This window comes from Narcine bancroftii, chromosome 4 (assembly GCF_036971445.1).
Source record: "Narcine bancroftii isolate sNarBan1 chromosome 4, sNarBan1.hap1, whole genome shotgun sequence".
Classification (NCBI taxonomy): domain Eukaryota; kingdom Metazoa; phylum Chordata; class Chondrichthyes; order Torpediniformes; family Narcinidae; genus Narcine; species Narcine bancroftii.
In genome coordinates, this window is record NC_091472.1 from 84086065 (window position 1) to 84104027 (window position 17963).

At 40.8% G+C, this 17963-nt stretch overlaps 1 protein-coding gene and 1 pseudogene across 4 annotated transcripts in view; both read right to left on the minus strand.

Moving 5' to 3' along the window:
• Nucleotides 1-17963, minus strand: part of macrod2 (mono-ADP ribosylhydrolase 2) — a 1543249-nt gene that overhangs the window by 814191 nt on the left and 711095 nt on the right. The gene's annotated exons all lie outside the window — the stretch shown is intronic.
• On the minus strand, nt 5975-6063 carry LOC138762574 (U6atac minor spliceosomal RNA; annotated as a pseudogene).

A 17963-nucleotide genomic window follows, 5' to 3' on the forward strand; every position in this document is an offset into this window, starting at 1 on the left:
TTACTGCGGGTCTGGACTCGCAGCGACGGCACCCCGACTTCCTCAGGGGGCTGACACTGTTCTCCCCCCGCAACCCGTTGTTGCTTCAAAAACTCACAAAAAAGACCAAAATATTCAGATTGGAGTATATCCTGGGGTATTTCAAGCAATGGAGTCGTCTTCTTGCGTGTCCCCTCCGTTAAAGTCGGCAGGCTGCCAGAATCAGGATCCACATCGGGGGCACACACACCTTCCTCCTGAGAACGGGTATTTCCAGCGATGTCCTTCTCCTGGTGAATAGTAGTCATTTTTTCAGCTCCCACAGGCAATCTCTATGATTTAGGCTTGAAAGAAAGCAAACCTGAAGTTGTAGCAGACTGTTTAGGCTCTAAATCTTTAACACTCTGAAAATGTAGTTTCTTATGTACTTAAAATAGCCATAACAATTCCTTGATACTTTAAACTAAGTTTTAAAAAATTTAAACCTGAAAACAAAGAGTTAAAAATGGGTTCTTAAAAGTCTGGCCAGAGAGGTCGAGATTTCACGTCTAGACTCTATGCCTTCTTGCCACGCCCCTTATGTGCTCACAGCTAATTGTGAGCAAGACTTCTAGATTTGTTACAGAAAAGTAATCCACGATTTTGATGAATATTAAAATAATTGTAATAATTTTATTCAATGCCAACATCAAGGGCAGCATTTATTGGTCCATCTTTAGATGCCTTTGAACTGGGAGATATGTTTTACCATTTCAGAAGTTAATAATCAACCATATTGCTCGAGTGCATGAATCACTTCATTAAAAAAAATCACATGATAGAAAATATGGAACAAACCAGGAGGTTTCATTGTGTCAGTGACCATTTATAGAGAACATGCCAGTTGTTTTTATAACTATTAACGGCTACAATAGACTCTAATCATTCACCAGTGTGGTCAACTGCTTCAGAGAATTGCTCCAAAACAGAGGATAAGGTATTAGTCACCAAGTTAGTTATTTTTATAACAATTCTGTTATTTTACAGGCACTGTAATTAATACCAGTCATCTTAATTGAAGATTTAAATTATTAGATTTGAATTCCTTATACCTTTGTGCAATCTGAACTTCTCTTCTTCAGATCATCATTGCAACCTCTGATTAGGAGCAAAATAATGTGCTATGCTACTGTACCCCTTCCCAACTTAGCTTCTCCATCTAGATAGAGCTGAGAGAAAGTCCCTCTTCACTCAAAAGAGAACCACTTTATTCCCCAAAAGTACCAAAGAAATATTCTTATAATTCTTGGCCAAAGAAAATTCATATCAAGTCGGTGTCCCTCAATTGAATGAAAAGCAACTTCCGCCCCCCCCCCCCATTCCAAACCCATCCAAGGACACATCACAATCATTCAATTCATGCTGTCTGCTTCTCTTGTCAAGCCAAGATATAAAAAAATCATAATCAGTTTTGGTACCCTGGAGCCAATCCAATTCTGAATAATATTCTGAGCAGCTCAACAACAGCATCACTATACACCTCCCAACTCAGTCATGCTATCACCAGGTCACATCCCCCAAGGTAGGAACTCTGAATTTATGGAATCCAGTTAGACCTCCTGGACCACACGATGAAAATTAAATGAATATTTTTTTCTTTGTCTGTTAAAGGATTCACTGAGTTTCGAACAAATGACTGAACAAATAGAAAATGTTTTTGCCTTCCAAACAATATTGTTCCTGGACTATCTGATCTAGAAGACATACGAATTCAAAAGGTTAAGAAATCAGATTTTTTGTAAATCAGATTAATAGCCTCCAATAGAAATTATATAAACTTAACACAATAGTCAGTCATCTGGCCTCACTGTACTCAAGATTCTTCCCGGTTACACCCAACTCATCAATGAAACCTGTGATGGTGCTGAACAAGGAGCTAATGTACCTGTAAGCACAGATATCATTCATAAATAGGATTTGGCACTGGTTGAGGGAAATTTAGATGGCCTCAAGTCTTTGGGAGACGAGCAAAGGTGCTGGTAGAAATGTCAGATCAGAAGAGTTAGTTTCAGCAGCGGCTCAGCCAAGGGAAAGATTTTTTTTTAAATAAAAATCAGGCAATTTTTGGAAGCTGAAATTAATTAGAGATGTGATCAGAAGCTCATATTGGGGATACTGGCTCCCTGATATCACCTCAATTTCCACCAGAGACTAGGGCAGCAGTGATGAAGGGGTGCTCCTCAGAGTCTCAACACCTCAACTTGGCAGCAGATCACCATTCCTTCATTGTTGCTGGTTGAAACTGTGGAACTACTTACCAAAGGAATTGTTGGTGTATATTATGATTCCACGAGTGCTGACCACACCCCAAGAGTGTCTGACATACTGTCAACTGTCTGGTAGCAGAATTATCATTTTGACAAGCAATATTTTTTGATTGTTTTAAAAAAGTGGTGGTTAGCAAATGCAGATTGTTTCATACGCATGAGTGAATAATGTGAACCAGTTTGATTCTGTGCAGGCACTATGTTTTCTTCTCACCAAAAAACTTTACATTTACTTCAACAATAAATCTGCAACAATTGCCAGACACTCAAATGTTATGTATAGGTCAGATCATGGCACACTCCCACCTAAATCAGAAGGTTGTGGATTGTGTCTTGAGCAAAAAAAAACTTAAGGCTGACACTCCGGTATCGTTTAAAGGTGTGCCACTCTGCACTCTGTCAGAGATACCATCTTTCCAGTGAAGTGTTAAATTGGTGTTCAATCTACTCTCTTAAGTGGAGAGAAAAGATTCCATGGCCCAATTTTCAAAATTAACAGTACAAGTATCCTGATAAGTTAGGCCACAATCAACATTTCTTTTAAAAAAAATTGCAGGCTCATTTGATCTTTTGACACACACACACTATGTTTCTGAAAATGCTTTATTTATTTTTGTCCTGAAAGGTGCTGCAGAATTGGAGAGGTCTTTCTTCTTTCTCTTTTGCTGGCCGCAATAATAAGAAAAGCATCAGTAATGTGAGAGGTGATCAAAACACTTGATTGTGTATGTACAACCCGACTCCAGTGGGGGCTGTTCTGAGAGTAAAGCAGTTATTGCTATTATTCCCAGGATAAAATTGGAAAAAACTTAAGTAAATGCAAATGTAATATTTCACAGCAACAACGACAACTTTGATATTTAGTTTAAAAATACTGATATGTGGCTCAGAGATATAAAGAACAAAGTTAGGGAAGGCAGAAGATTTGGAAACATCCTTCCATTCAGGAGGATGAAGCTACAAGTTGCTTCTGCGTCAACTATACTGCAATAAAGTTAAAAGCTAAACTCTGGGCAACAATTTGGATTAAAAACCTGGAGAAATGAACTATTTAAACTCTTTCCTGTGGGAAAAATTCAACAACATTCCATGCTAGTGTACAAGAAATTGAGAAGTTGCTTCCACTTTACGTGACTGCAAAGAAATTAGAAAGATTTATAAATCTTACGGGTGGTATGCAAGTGCGAAGGACAAAGGATAACTCTGTGAAGATTAATCAGGCCTCTGCACAACACCAAAGCTGTGAAGGCTGACATTTTTATTTAGAAGTCACACACCTGTCACAGCAGAACTACTTAAATTTCTAGTCATTATCAAGAATGGCAAAGCATCATATTTCAAGGTCTACTTTTCATGAAATGTCTATCACCAGCTGCCTCCACAATATTCAACAATCACATATTTTTTTTAAATTTACTTACAGAATGGCTGCATTTTATGGTTTGAAAACAATACAAGACAAGTACATTTGTCACCAACTTTAAAAATATGGCAATTGGAGTGAATGAAAGTGCAAGTATCTTAAAGTATCCGAAGAGCATTAACAAGATTTCTGAGACCAAGTACTATGGGAAAGCCTCTTTGAATTAAAGTACTATATAATAAAGGAAGTATTCAGTTACACAGCACAGGAGTCTATTACATCTCCCAGCTTTTCGGAAAAGTTATTTAATCAGTCCCAACCCTCTGCTCTATCCACATAACCCTGTTGATTTATTTCTGATGCAAATACACAAAAAATGTTGGAGAAACTTAACAGATCTTGCAACATTCATAGGAAGTAAAGGGTAACCAACATTTCAGGCTTGAGCCCTTCAAGGAATGAGCAAAATGCAGGCAGGTGCCTCAGTAAAAAGGTAGAGGAAGGGAAGGGAGAAGAAAAGGACAGGCGGGAGGAAAGGGCAGGTGGAGGAGCACATGCCAACAGGCAAGAGGACATGGATGGATGCAGGTGGGAGGATAGTAGAGAAAAAAAGCTGAGGTAATGTGAAGGGCAGCTCTCAATAGGCGAGGGGAAAGGGGTAGGATGTTGGAGGAAAGGATACATCTGGGTAGTCTCCAACTAGACAGCATGAACATCGACCTCCAATTTCCATTAAACCCCTCTCCCATCTCGATCTTTCCATATTCTTCTGTCTCCTTTGCTTCAGCTCCCCACCACCTCTCTGATCATTGAGCTACCCTCCCCTTATCGCCTCTCAATTTTTAGCTAATTGTTAAGGGAAGAACAAGTTTTATATCTTTGATGTGTGACTGATAGGCTCAAACATCAACTCCTTCTCCAACAAGCCTTGGCTGCATTTTTATATTTCTTGCCTTGTGTTTATCTCACTATTAAATTGTGTCTCGTATGCAAGAATTGGATGTGCTTTGTTTAGTTTAAACCATTTTAACTTTACTTCTGGGATGTTTAACATTGTATTATACTACAGGTGCTTATCCCTTTATCCACAATTCCAAAAACCAAAAATCTACATAAACCAAACATTCTTTCCACAGATGTTATGTGCTCACCAAACATGTCCCGATGCGACACACTTAACACACTCTTGAAAATCCTGTGTCTGTCTGTGTCATTAATTAGTTGAACATGGTCTAAACGCAAATGGGGAAAAAAAAAGTCCAGTGCCCCTGACGCAACTGCCCCGATGTCCAATCCTTTTTTGCATGAATCTGTACCACCGCCATTTTAATTCCAAAATCCGAAATAGTCTTAAAACTGTCCAGTCCCAAGGATTTTGGATAAAAAGGTTAGGCACCTGTACTACTTTTCTATTGTGTAACCAAACTGAGCTCATTTGCATTCAAAATGAGTGATGCTAGTATTGCAGTTAGTGCGACACTATTACAGCACCAGTGATCAAAGTTTGAATCTGGTACTGTCTGAAAGGATTTTTTTTTTCAAAAAATATACATAGTAACATTTTAAGTATGCAATATGTTAATTTTTTTCCTCACAAAAAAAAACAGTCCCTCCCTTCCATACATCCAGATCTGTTCACAGTCAGAGCTTACATTTAAGTATATAGAGTACAGCTGGGGAAACTATGTTTTTGTATATATATTTACACTAATAAAAAGGAATAAAAGGGTACAAAATATCTTAGCCCCTATGTGGTCCAGGCATGGCTACCAAACCTTTACAAAAGTGTCATATTTATTCTTTAAGTTATATATGATTTTCCCCATAGGTATAAAGCTGTTCATTTTTGCAGTCCATTGTGCTATATAGGTAAAGGGGAGTTCGGCTTCCAAGTGATTGCAATACATTTTTTTCACTACCGACAGTGCTATTTTTTATAAATGAAATTTGATATTTGGTTAATTTGCTTACTTCCATGAAATTACCTAATAGATACGGATCTGGGTCGCCGTGAAGGCCACTCGTATTATCCTGGTTAATTTTTCAGCGATTTCTTGCCAAAATAGCCTTGTCTGAAAGGAATTTATTACCTTCTCCCCTTATCCATTATTTTTAATTTAGACATACAGCATGGTAACAGGCCCTTCCGGCCCACAAGCCTGTGCTGCCAAGTATATCAATTAATCTACCAACACCCATGTTTTATGAGCATGGAAGGAAATCACACAGGACACAGGGAAATGTCCATACTCCTTACAGACAGCACTAAATTCAAACCTGGGTTGCAGGCACTGTAACAGCGTAGTGCTAACCATGCTGTTCGAACACAAATAGATGGCTATGCATTGTGTATGGCAAGGCCACGAGGGCCCCTTCTATCCTTATCAAGGGGCCTTCTCTCCTTTCGTGCAACTCCAAACATGGTTTTGTAAAACAATTTTCTCCGGGTGCACCAGTTTCCTCCCTCCAAAACATATGGGGTTGCTAGGTTAATTCCATGTAATGTGGTTGAGATATTTGAAATCTGTCCCATTCTGCTCAATTGTAGCAGCACCACGAAAAGCGTTTTAGTTCTTTGTCGCTTGTGTTTTGGCATTCTTGTGTACAAATTAGCTGTCTCTTCCTGATAACACAACCACAATTAGAGTTGAAAAAGATTGTATTGATTTTGAATCATTTCTGGTGCAATCCAATAACTGGAAAAGGAGTATCCAAATTGTTATCCAAAACTACATATATGAGAAATCTGAAACAAACAGAAAATATTAGAAACACTCAGTAGGTCAATGGGAAGAGTCTACAAGTGGAAAAGTAGTATAGCAAACAAGCTAGGATGCAGAGTGGTGGACAGTGAGAAGAAAAGCAGTAATCTGTGCACTTCATCCTTCTCCTAGCTTGAAGAAGATGGGGAGAGAGAGGATATCAGAGAAATGGTGGAGACATGGTTGAGAGCGATATCAACAGAGTTCGAGAGGAAGCTACGGATAGGAGAAAGGAAGGCACCTGTGTGGAAAATCCCTTTATCTGGCAGATAAAAGGGAAGGAGAAATTGCAAATATGGAACAGAAACCTTACAGGAAGCAGAATGGGTGGACATGTAATTAATACTACTGTGTGAGGTAATAAGTATATAATGGATCATTGCCATTAACCCTTCCACAGAGATGTCATAGAATAGAGGAAAACACGAGATAAGGACCACATGAAAATGAGAGATGGAACAGCATCTCATCTTCTGCCCTGCCTGTTAAAGCTACGAGGACTCAAGGAATCTGACAATTTCAGGTAACCATCCTATCTTTTCCACATAGATATGGATCCACCCCTCTCATTCAATTTACATTATTCCTTTGTGTCTAAGTGCCAGTTTTTGAATTTTACTGATCTCCCTTGTTAATTTGAACGGTTCTCCTTCACAGACACTCCCTCTCTTCTGTCCACCCTCCCCTTCTTGAAACTTAAATCATTGGTTTTCTCACTTTTCCAGTTCAAATTTATGGTCAGAGTGCATGCATGACTTCACATACAAGCCTGAGACTCTCTTTCTCTCTCTCCTCCCCACCCCGCCCCCCCCCCCCCACCCCCCACAACCCCGTGGGTCAGGCAGAATTTCTAATCATCAGTAACAAAATGTACTCAAGAAGAAATAAATGTTTTCAAATGAAATGCAAACAAAGAAACAAACTCTGTGCAAATACAGAAAAATACATCTTCAGGAATAAATAATGAGCAATGTTACAGCTCTTAAATGAGTCTGAGTGCTGTTTAGGAGTCTGATCGTTGAAGGTAGCAACTGTTCCTGAACCTGGCGATATGAGTCCTGTGGCACCTCTACCTCCTTCCTGATGGCAGCAATGAGAACAGAGCACAACCTGGGTGGTGCTGGTAATTGCTGCTGCTCTCTGACAGCAGCCTTCCATGTAGATTTTCCCGATGGTGAGGAGCATTTTGCCAGTGAAGTACTGGGCAGAGTCCACTACTTCAAAGGACTCGACCTAAATGCTACTCGTCTTTTGTCCTGAATGCAGCCCAATGCACTGAATTCCTATAATGTTTGCTTTTTTTAAAAAATAAAAGTTAATCTGTATTTGTTCTAACATCTCTCAATCAATTTTTCTTTGTTGTGTCTAAAGTGTATTTGGTATTGCAGGTCTGAGTAAAAAGCAGGAAAGTGCCTGAATTAAAAGGCTGGGGAGGAGCAAAGAAAGGGCAACGGGAGGAGCGTAGACCAATAGACAAAAGGTGGTAATTGGACATGGATAAGACAGGAGAGGAAAGGTAAGAACTGATCAGGGGAGGGGTGGTTCTATGAATGCGGAGCTAGAGAAAATGAGATAGGGAGGAGGGAGCTATAGGAAAGAAGAAATGGGAAAACAGGGGCAGGGATGGGGGGGATAATAGAAATCATCCTCTTTCCCCCCCCCCCCCAACAATTCTTACCTTTCCTCTCCTATCCACCTATCCTTGTCCAATTTTCACCTTTTGTCCATTGGTCTGTGCTCCTCCCCCGCCCCTACTTCCCTTCTCCCCAGCCTGGTTATTCAGGCACTTGCCTGCTTTTTGTTCATACCTTGAAAAAGGGCTTAGGCCCAAAACATTGGTTACATCTTTACCTCTAATGGATGCTGCTAGAGTTGCTGAGTTCCTCTAGCATTTGTGTTGTTTCACAGCATCCATTCTGTGATAAAATGCCAAGAATGTATAGAAAAAATGTTTTTTTGGAATCAAGTGAAAATAAAAGTTAGAAATCTTTGAAGAAAATACCAATGTTTTCAACCAGAAAACGTTCTTTCAAAGGGGAGAATGATACATTTTTCAAATTGATCGTGGGAATGAGAGAGATTAGTCGGATTGTGAAGCTGCTCAATTTATATGGTGCAGCTGGCAAGCATCTGACAGAGCAAAATTCTGAACAACAGTATTTATCTTTCTGCACAATTTGTCATCCTATGCTTTGTGCATAATAGGCCGGAATCATTTGTTGATGAGATCAATTCCATCTGTTGGATATCTCCCTGTGAGCAGTTCAGGCAGACATGCAACTGACTACAGACAGAGAATTGCTGGAGAAACTCAGCAGGTCAGATAACATCCATGGGGAGAAGTAGGCAGTCAGTGTTTCTGGTCGGAACCCTTTATCAAGGCTAGAGAGAAGGTGTGACAGATTATGTTGGTTTTATATTGTATACAGATTTTGGGAGACAAATTGGGGCAGGGTTTTTAGTGTAGATTACATACAAACATTTCAAAACAGATCTCATTTAAAATACTGAAGCTCTGCTCAAGCTAGGCAGGTCAGTTCCATATGCCTTTGCAAAAACTTTGTAGAGTGCCCAAGAGACTTCACTAATGGATCGTTGTTTTGAAAAGCAACAGATAAAAGAACTCAGAGGAGTAGGATTGCAGCCGCAGGCTGTCTGGGAGTGCTGTTTGCTGTTAAGAGGGTCATGTATTGTTTTTTTGGAAGCAGAGAGGGAGTCAAACAGAGGGAGAGGAGCAAAGGTCAGTTGGAGAAAGGGGAGCATACAGGGTAGAGTGGATGATTGAAAGACAAAAGCTGATAAGAGGAAAGGCCACATGGAACTAAAAGTTGGTGGGGGGTGAACAGAGAATAATTCAGTGAGGAGATAGAGGGGGATGGAACAAAAGTAGAAGGGGTATTGGAATGGGTGGGAAACTGATTGAGGGACAAAAAAAGCAAGGGGGAGGCCACAAGGTATTCATTCCTTGAAATTAGAACATTCTATGTTGATGTTATTGGGCTGTAGTTTGCTCAGGTGGGTTACGAGGTGGTCTTCCTCTATTTCACATTAGGCTTCACTCTGGTAGTGGTGAAAATCTGAACAGATAGATTAGTGAGTGAATGGAAAGGGGACTGGAAATCTAACAGAGAGCTTAGAGTGCCCGTGTTAGCAAAGAGTAGATGCTCTGGAAAATAGTCTCCAAATGCAAAATGTGAGGTTAGAAGAGGTGATGTGAATCTTTGCCTCATGTGGAAGGGCCATTTAGGACCCTGGATGGTGGCGAGGGAGGAGATACAAGAATAAATGTTACACTTACACAAGGGATTGCACCAGAGGTAACAGAGAGAGTGATCTCTGCAGAAGGCACAAATGTGGGGAGGGATAGATGTGTCAGGTGGTGGGGTCAAGTTGCATTGAAGGAAAAATGAAGGGTGATGTTCTGAATGAGGAGGCTGGTGCAATGAAAAATGAGGAGAAGAAGAATCTACAGTATGCTCGTTTTGTTTGGAGGGAAGAGTGGTTAAGAGCAGAGTTCCAAGAGACAGAGGAAATGTGAGAGATGACTCCATTGGCCACAAATGAGGGGAAGCCATACTACTTGAAAAAGGACATTGCACATGTTGAGAATGGAATGCTTCATTTTGAGGGCAAATGCAACAAAGAAAAACTGGGAGTAACAGTCAGAAAACAGGGTTGGAGAAGTTGTAGTTGAGGTACCTGTGGGAGTGTGTTTGTAGTAAGTGTCAGAATATACCTTGGCTTCTCAGATGGAGACAGAGATATAAAAAGAGTTCAGTTCAGACTGGGATGGAGATTAATAGCACAGTTGATAAAAATGACAAGTTCTGCATCTGCATGGATGCAGGAAGGAGCCCCAATTCAGTCATCAATGTAACAGATGAAAAGTTGGGGTGGTGGAGGGAGAGGTAGTGCTGGGGTAGATACAGAACAAAGACTGTTTAACATAGCCAACAAAAAAGGCAGACACTCTGGGATCCATACGAGTGTCCAGACATTTGATTCCAAGAAAATTAGATGTTAAAAACCAGGTTATCAAGAGAGAGAACAAGTTCTGCATCCTTTACGTCAGTAAGATCAAATACGGCGTGAGAGTTTCTCAGATTATCTACACTCTGTTCACAGTGGCCATCTGGAGCTCTTGGTTGACAGTCATTTCACTTCCACTGCACATTCCCACACCAATCACTCCATCCTCAGCCTTCTCTACTGCTAGACTGAGGCCCAACATAAACCAGAAGAACAACATCTCCTATTCCACCTGGGCAGTCAAGAGCCTAATAGTTTTAAATAAGTATTTTCTAATTTCTCCTCTTCTGTAACCAGCTGCTCATGTCCAAATTCAAGTTTATTTGTCATCTCATTATACCAGTGCAAATGGAGAAAACAGTGTTCTCCAGGTCCATGGTGCAGAACAGTACAAAACATTTGTACAGACATCACATACATATAGACAAATTATACAAATACACTCTATATATATAACCATAATCATGTTGATCCAACTGCACGCTGCTGAAGATCCAGCTGCGCTGGGTGGGTCACGTCTCCAGAATGGAGGACCATCGCCTTCCCAAGATCGTGTTATATGGCGAGCTCTCCACTGGCCACCATGACAGAGGTGCACCAAAGAAAAGGTACAAGGACTGCCTAAAGAAATCTCTTGGCGCCTGCCACATTGACCACCGCCAGTGGGCTGATATCGCCTCAAACCGTGCATCTTGGCGCCTCACAGTTTGGCAGGCAGTAACCTCCTTTGAAGAAGACCGCAGAGCCCACCTCACTGACAAAAGGCAAAGGAGGAAAAACCCAACACCCAACCCCAACCAACCAATTTTCCCCTGCAGCCGCTGCAACCGTGTCTGCCTGTCCCGCATCGGACTTGTCAGCCACAAACGAGCCTGCAGCTGACGTGGACTTTTACCCCCTCCATAAATCTTCGTCCGCGAAGCCAAGCCAAAGAAAAGAAGATATAACCATATAACAATTACAGCATGGAAACAGGCCAATTTGATCCTTCTAGTCTGCACTGATTCAAGTACCCTCCTCTAATCCCACTTACCATCACTCTGCCCATATCCCTCCATCCCCCTCTCATCCATATACTTATCCAACTCTTTCTTAAATGAAAAAATTGACCCTGCCTCCACCACTTTTCTTCCCCCCACCTCCATTCACTTTTTGGCCCCTTTCCCACCCATTCCCTCTCCTCTTTGGTTCCATTCCTTTCCATTGCTGGATTCTTCCACTCTCCCCACTCCAACCCCAAATCCTTGGTCCCATCTGATCTCTTAATACCACCATTCTCACCTTTTGTAAGATTGCAGCACTGCAGCCTTTGTCTTCTAATCCTCACCTACCTGTTATCTGTCATCAATCCCACATGGACCATCTCACCCTGCCTTTTCACTTTGGCTTCCAGATTATATTTCTCCAATCTCAATAGAGAGATGGGTATACACGATGAAAACCTAAAATCCAATCAGGTCACAACTAAGCAATACGCACTAATACTTTTGATTTTTTTTCTCCCCCAGACAGCATTGTACCTTCAAATTCATGAAAATCTCACTGTGTGCGTGTTTAGATTTAGATCTCTCTCTCTCTCTCTCTCTGCGCAACTCAATGAAAACAGTGTTTCTCTGAACCACAGTGCACATGCATATACACACAATGTACAGAACATAATCACATATATACATAAAGATATACATAAAGATATAATTTAAAATAAATAAGAAATATTTTGGGTAAATTAATCGGTTACAAGATGCTGTTAGTCAATCTCACAGCCTACGGGAAGAAGCCATTCCCCAACCTGCCATTCCCATCCATTCCTGGATATTCCTGGGTCAAAGATACTGTATGTGCTGGAAATATTCCTCAATAATTCTTTGTGCCATATTTAAGGAATGCTCCCAGTAAATGTCATCAATAGTGGAAAGGGAAACCCCAGTAATCTTCTTCGCCGTTTTGTTGATCCTCTGTGTTTTACTTCTGGTCTGATGTTTGAAAAACCCAGCACCCAACCCCAACCAACCAATTTTCCTTTGCAACCATGCCTGCCTGTCCCGCATCGAACTTATCAGTCACCAACGAGCCTGCAGCAGACGTGGACATACCCCTCCATAAATCTTCGTCCGCGAAGCCAAGCCAAAGAGAAGAGATGTTTTATAACTACCAGACAGGACATTATCATTTGTGCTCCTTTAAAAGATTATCAAGATGGAGGCCTTAGCCTTTCCCTCCTCAACATCCTTGGGAAGTAACAGCACTGCTGCATCTTCCTGACTAATGGAGTGCTGTGGGTCAGAATAGGTCATTCTTTATACACACAGCAAAGAAGATTGTGCTCTCCACAATGAACTTTGCCCAGCATAACATCTGATGAATCAGACACAAGCGAACATAATCCTATCACCATATTTAGGGGATGCTGTTCCAAAAGGATATGAAAGCTTCACCAGTTGGATCTATCTTCATCCTTTAAAATTGGCCCAAAAAGTATAATTCAAACTCAACTCTGGGGAAACTTCACATTTAAAAAAACCAGAAAACAGCAAATGATTATTTGATTTAAACTGGAAAAATAAACATGTCAAAACTTGTTATTAATCAACAATCTGATTTTTTTTAAAAAAAGAATGCTGTTAAATTTGCAGACAAAAATATAATAAAAGAAATGACAATCGATCACTTGACACCACATGACAATGTCAGCCAAAGCTTGGAAATAAATTGCTATCATTAAAATTTAAAAAGCACTTTAACTGTTTCCAGCTGGAAAGTATGAACTAACATATCTGGCCAGTATCAAAGAAAAATGCCATTTTCTCAAAGTCATTCAATGAGGAATTTAACTTAACAACCTGGAACCATTTTAATCGATTACATACTCACCAATTGGAGCGGTGGGGAAGGTAAAAAAAAAATCAGTTTCTGCTGTAAAACTCAGCCTACAGTTAAAGAAAGGAATCTAGCAAGACAAAAGCAGTTAAGTGCAAATAAACAAAGATTGGAATCTGAAAGCCTTACAGAGAGAGAAAAAAACAAGGATTCACTAATTGTCACAAATGAGGGGGACCATCTGAACACAAAAAAGAAAACCATTTGGTTCCTTGAGCCTTCTCCACTTATTCACTTCATGCACAATCCTTGACCTGAACTTCAACTTTAATGTCTGATTTCCATGTAATTTTTTTTCTTCAGTCTGCAAAAAGACTTCAAACTTGGTTTTGCATAAACAGATTAGAATCTGTTTGGATTTCCTCAATTTATGCTATAATAGTAGGAAGAGTGTATATTGGAAGCAAAATCTCCTCAAAAGCATATATAGGGTACATGCCTTGGGGCAGCATGGTTAGTACAATGTTATTACAGCATGCCACGTTGACCACTGCCAGTGGGCTGATATCGCCTCAAACCGTGCATCTTGGCGCCTCACAGTTTGGCGGGCAGCAACCTCCTTTGAAGAAGACCGCAGAGCCCACCTCACTGACAAAAGGCAAAGGAGGAAAAACCCAACACCAACCAACCAATTTTCCCCTGCAACCACTGCAACCGTGTCTGCCTGTCCCGCATCAGACTTGTCAGCCACAAATGAGCCTGCAGCTGACGTGGATATTTACCCCCTCCATAAATCTTCGTCCGCGAAGCCAAGCCAAAGAAGATTACAGCATGAGTGGCTAGGATTCAAATCCAGCACTATCTGTAAGGAGTTTGCACATCTGCATGGGTTTTCTCCAGGTGCTACGATTTCCTCCCACAGTTCAAAACATATGGGGGCTAAGGGGTTATTGAGGTATTTGGACAGCACGGGCTTGTGGGCCCAGAAGGGCCTGTTACCATGCTATATGTCAAAATTTAAAAATAAAATAATGCTGTTTCACCAGACATTTCAGCGACTCCAACCTAAAATAGTCCACAAAATTCTTCCTGATGGATTGCATTTTTTAAACATATTTTATGAAAACAATTCTCAGCATTTTCTTGGCTTAGTAGAATTATACACAATTTGTATATCTACTACATTCAAAAATACATTTTAAAACATTTAATGTTCCTACATTTGATTTGTACAATTTCACTGATTTGTGGCAAAATTTTTAGACAGCTACTGCTCATTTTACAGCATCTCACAAACACGATTCAATTTACTATAATACAACTTTTTTTTGATCTGGAGAAGTATCCTATAAATTAAATTGATTCATATACTAAAAATTAAAATGACAATGCACAAAATTCCTCCCCAATAATGAAACAGTCATCATTTCTTTTGTGTGCAATCTCCAAGTTTCCGCTTAATAAACAGGTTTCATAGTATAGATAAAATAACAAGATTATTGGATATTTGCAAAGTTGCTATTTCTGATGGTTTCAGTAAATAGAGTATAAATTTGATCATAATGTATATGCATCATAACGAAGTGCTTGGTTGTAAAGCAGTATTCCTGCCTCAGGAACTACATGGACTAATTTCAATTTGCCAACAACCACAACAGGTTGACAGTGGACATCATCTTGCTAGCATTTCACTCTTATTATAGCAACTCGACCACAAGCAGCAGCCTGGTTAGTGTAGTGGTTAGCGCAACACAATGCATGATCTGGGTTCGAATCCAACGCTGTCTATAAGGAGTCGGTACATACTCCTCGTGTCTGCATGGGTTTTCTCAAGGCGCTCAAGTTTCTTCCCACATTTCAAAGACATATAGGGTTAGAGGGCTAATTGGTTACAGAGGTGTATTTGGACAGCGAGCTCATGGGCCAGAAGGTCCTGTTACCGTGTTAGATCTCCAAATTTAAAAACTTGAAATTTTACAATGCCTGCAGTCAGTTTTTAAACTGACCACAGCTTTGTGTTTAACACCATCATAAAAGCAAAATGAACAATCAAACTCAGATGTGGGACCCTGCAACTATATCCTCCATTTGCACATCAGAAAACCCAAATCAGTGCCGATTGGCAACAGCATCTCTTCCTCACTGACTATCGCACAAGGGCACCTCAAGAATGCACACTTAATCCCTTGCTCTCTTCCCTCTCCACTCACATCTGTGGTGAAATTCAGTTCCATTTTAATCTACAAATTCTTTGATTATACCATTATTGTTGGCCAAATAGAAGGTAATGATGAGTCACATAGACTGTAGGATGGGAATGGAGAATCTGGTTGTGTAGTCAGAGCAATCCTACTCTCACCATCAGGAAGACCAAGAAGCTAATTGTAGGCTTTGGGAAGGGGAGGCCAAGAGTCCTCCTTGGTGGAGCAGCGAAGGGGAGGGTTTGCACCTTCAAGTTCAAGTGTCCTCATCTCAAAGGACTCTTGTGAGCCAGCACAATGAGGCAAATGTGAAGACATGCCAACACCTCTATTTTCTAAGGAGTCTGAGGAGATTCAGCATGTTGCCAAATATTCCATCAAACTTGCACTGTGGAAAGAATACTAACTGGTGGCATCACAACATTGCAGAAAGTGGCAAATCTAGCCAAACCCATCATGGGTACGAACCCTCCATCCATTGAGGATATCTACACAAGACATTCCTTCAAGAAAGCAGCCAACATAATAAAGGAACACAATTAACTTTCTAATCACTCTCTTTTTGGTGCTATCTTCAGGCAGAAGGTACTGCATCTCTCGGTTCAAGAACATTTCCCCTGCCCATCACCCTCGAATACCCATCATGGTTTTGAACATCCTCATACCACCCTAACACTATCCCATGGCCACCAATATCTGCACTATTGACTTTACTTTTTTTTTGCACTAACTACAATATTTCCCTATTCTATTTTATTATCTTTAATGTGACAAATTTATACTTACTGTTGGCTCTTGCATTTTCATACCCATGTGCTGCAGCAAGAATTTCAGTGATTATGCCCACTGTACATGCATATCCAGTAAAGTCCTAAAATCTGGACTGCTCGGGGATTGGGTCGAGATTTCCCCCGATTCTCGGGTAGTACTTTTAATATTCATATTTAAGGAGGAATAAAGAGGTGAACAGCAGATTTTAATATTTTATTCATTAGCCAATACAGCATGCTTCATTTTTCAAAACGAGCAGTCGTCGCTTGTTGCCACTGTGCATCTGTGGTGTTTATGCATGCGCGCGCACACACAAAAGCCCACTAAATTTTAAAAGTTTGAGAGTTTTAGAAAAGTCCAGATTCTCAGGTGGTCTGGATTTACGTCATGCAGAATTTTGGACTTCTACTGTAACAAACCTTTTAACTAAATAAAAAACTTTTTCAAGATCATTTATTTACAAAAAGAAAACTGTTCATTCTCTTTGCACCCTTAATTTTATATTGATATATTTCCAACAGTATAGATCGTTACATTTACTTTCTATTTCACAGCACTGCCATCACTGTGGCACCTTGTCATTACCCCCTCTGTAGTTTAACAGATTTCTCTTTGGTCTCAGCCCCTCAATGCCCAGTGACAGAAGGATTCTAGACAAGCCATTCTCATCCTATTTTTGGCTATGGCCCCCTAGTTTATGGGGCCCCCTTCCCTGTGAAACAATCAAGTTTTGGTTTCTTTAGTACTTTTCTCCTCTTTGGCTTGGCTTCGCGGACGAAGATTTATGGAGGGGGTAAAAAGTCCACGTCAGCTGCAGGCTCGTTTGTGGCTGATAAGTCCGATGCGGGACACGCAGACACGATTGCAGCGGTTGCAAGGGAAAATTGGTTGGTTGGGGTTGGGTGTTGGGTTTTTCCTCCTTTGCCTTTTGTCAGTGAGGTGGGCTCTGCGGTCTTCTTCAAAGGAGGTTGCTGCCCGCCAAACTGTGAGGCGCCAAGATGCACGGTTTGAGGCGTTATCAGCCCACTGGCGGTGGTCAATGTGGCAGGCACCAAGAGATTTCTTTAGGCAGTCCTTGTACCTTTTCTTTGGTGCACCTCTGTCACGGTGGCCAGTGGAGAGCTCGCCATATAACACGATTTTCTCCTACTGACTACATAAAAACAATAAAATTGTTATACAGAGGTGAAAAGAAAACAATGTCCCTGTTGAGAGTGACTGCTTCAGAATGTGGTCCTTCTCCACAGCGCCCTCATGTTGGATGCATCAAACCTCAGGGCATCCCTGAGCACGTACTCTATCCTGCAGCCTGAAATGTGCCAGTCAGCACATCTTCATGTGCTGAAAGATCAAGTTTTGGGCAGGCCAAAGGGCATCTTTCCCCAAGTTGATGGTCTTCCATCAGTTCTGGATGTCTAACTCTGTTTACATCCCTGTGAACAGTGTACTCCATCACACTGCTGCTGGGAATGGACCATGACAACGACCCTTGCCTGCTCCTCCACAATTTACAATCTGCAAAGAAATGGGCAACTATCTCTACTCCTTTGCAGCCACTTCTGGAACAATAGGCATTGTGGGTGATGTACTTATTGTACAGGAAAGATCTGATCGGTCTCACCATCTCCTCTCAAGTCTACAATAATTCAAATGCTTTAGCAATTGATCTATTTAAACCAGCAAGTTTATTCTGAGGATATTATTCCTACTGCCAGTTAAAGCAGTATGTATTTTT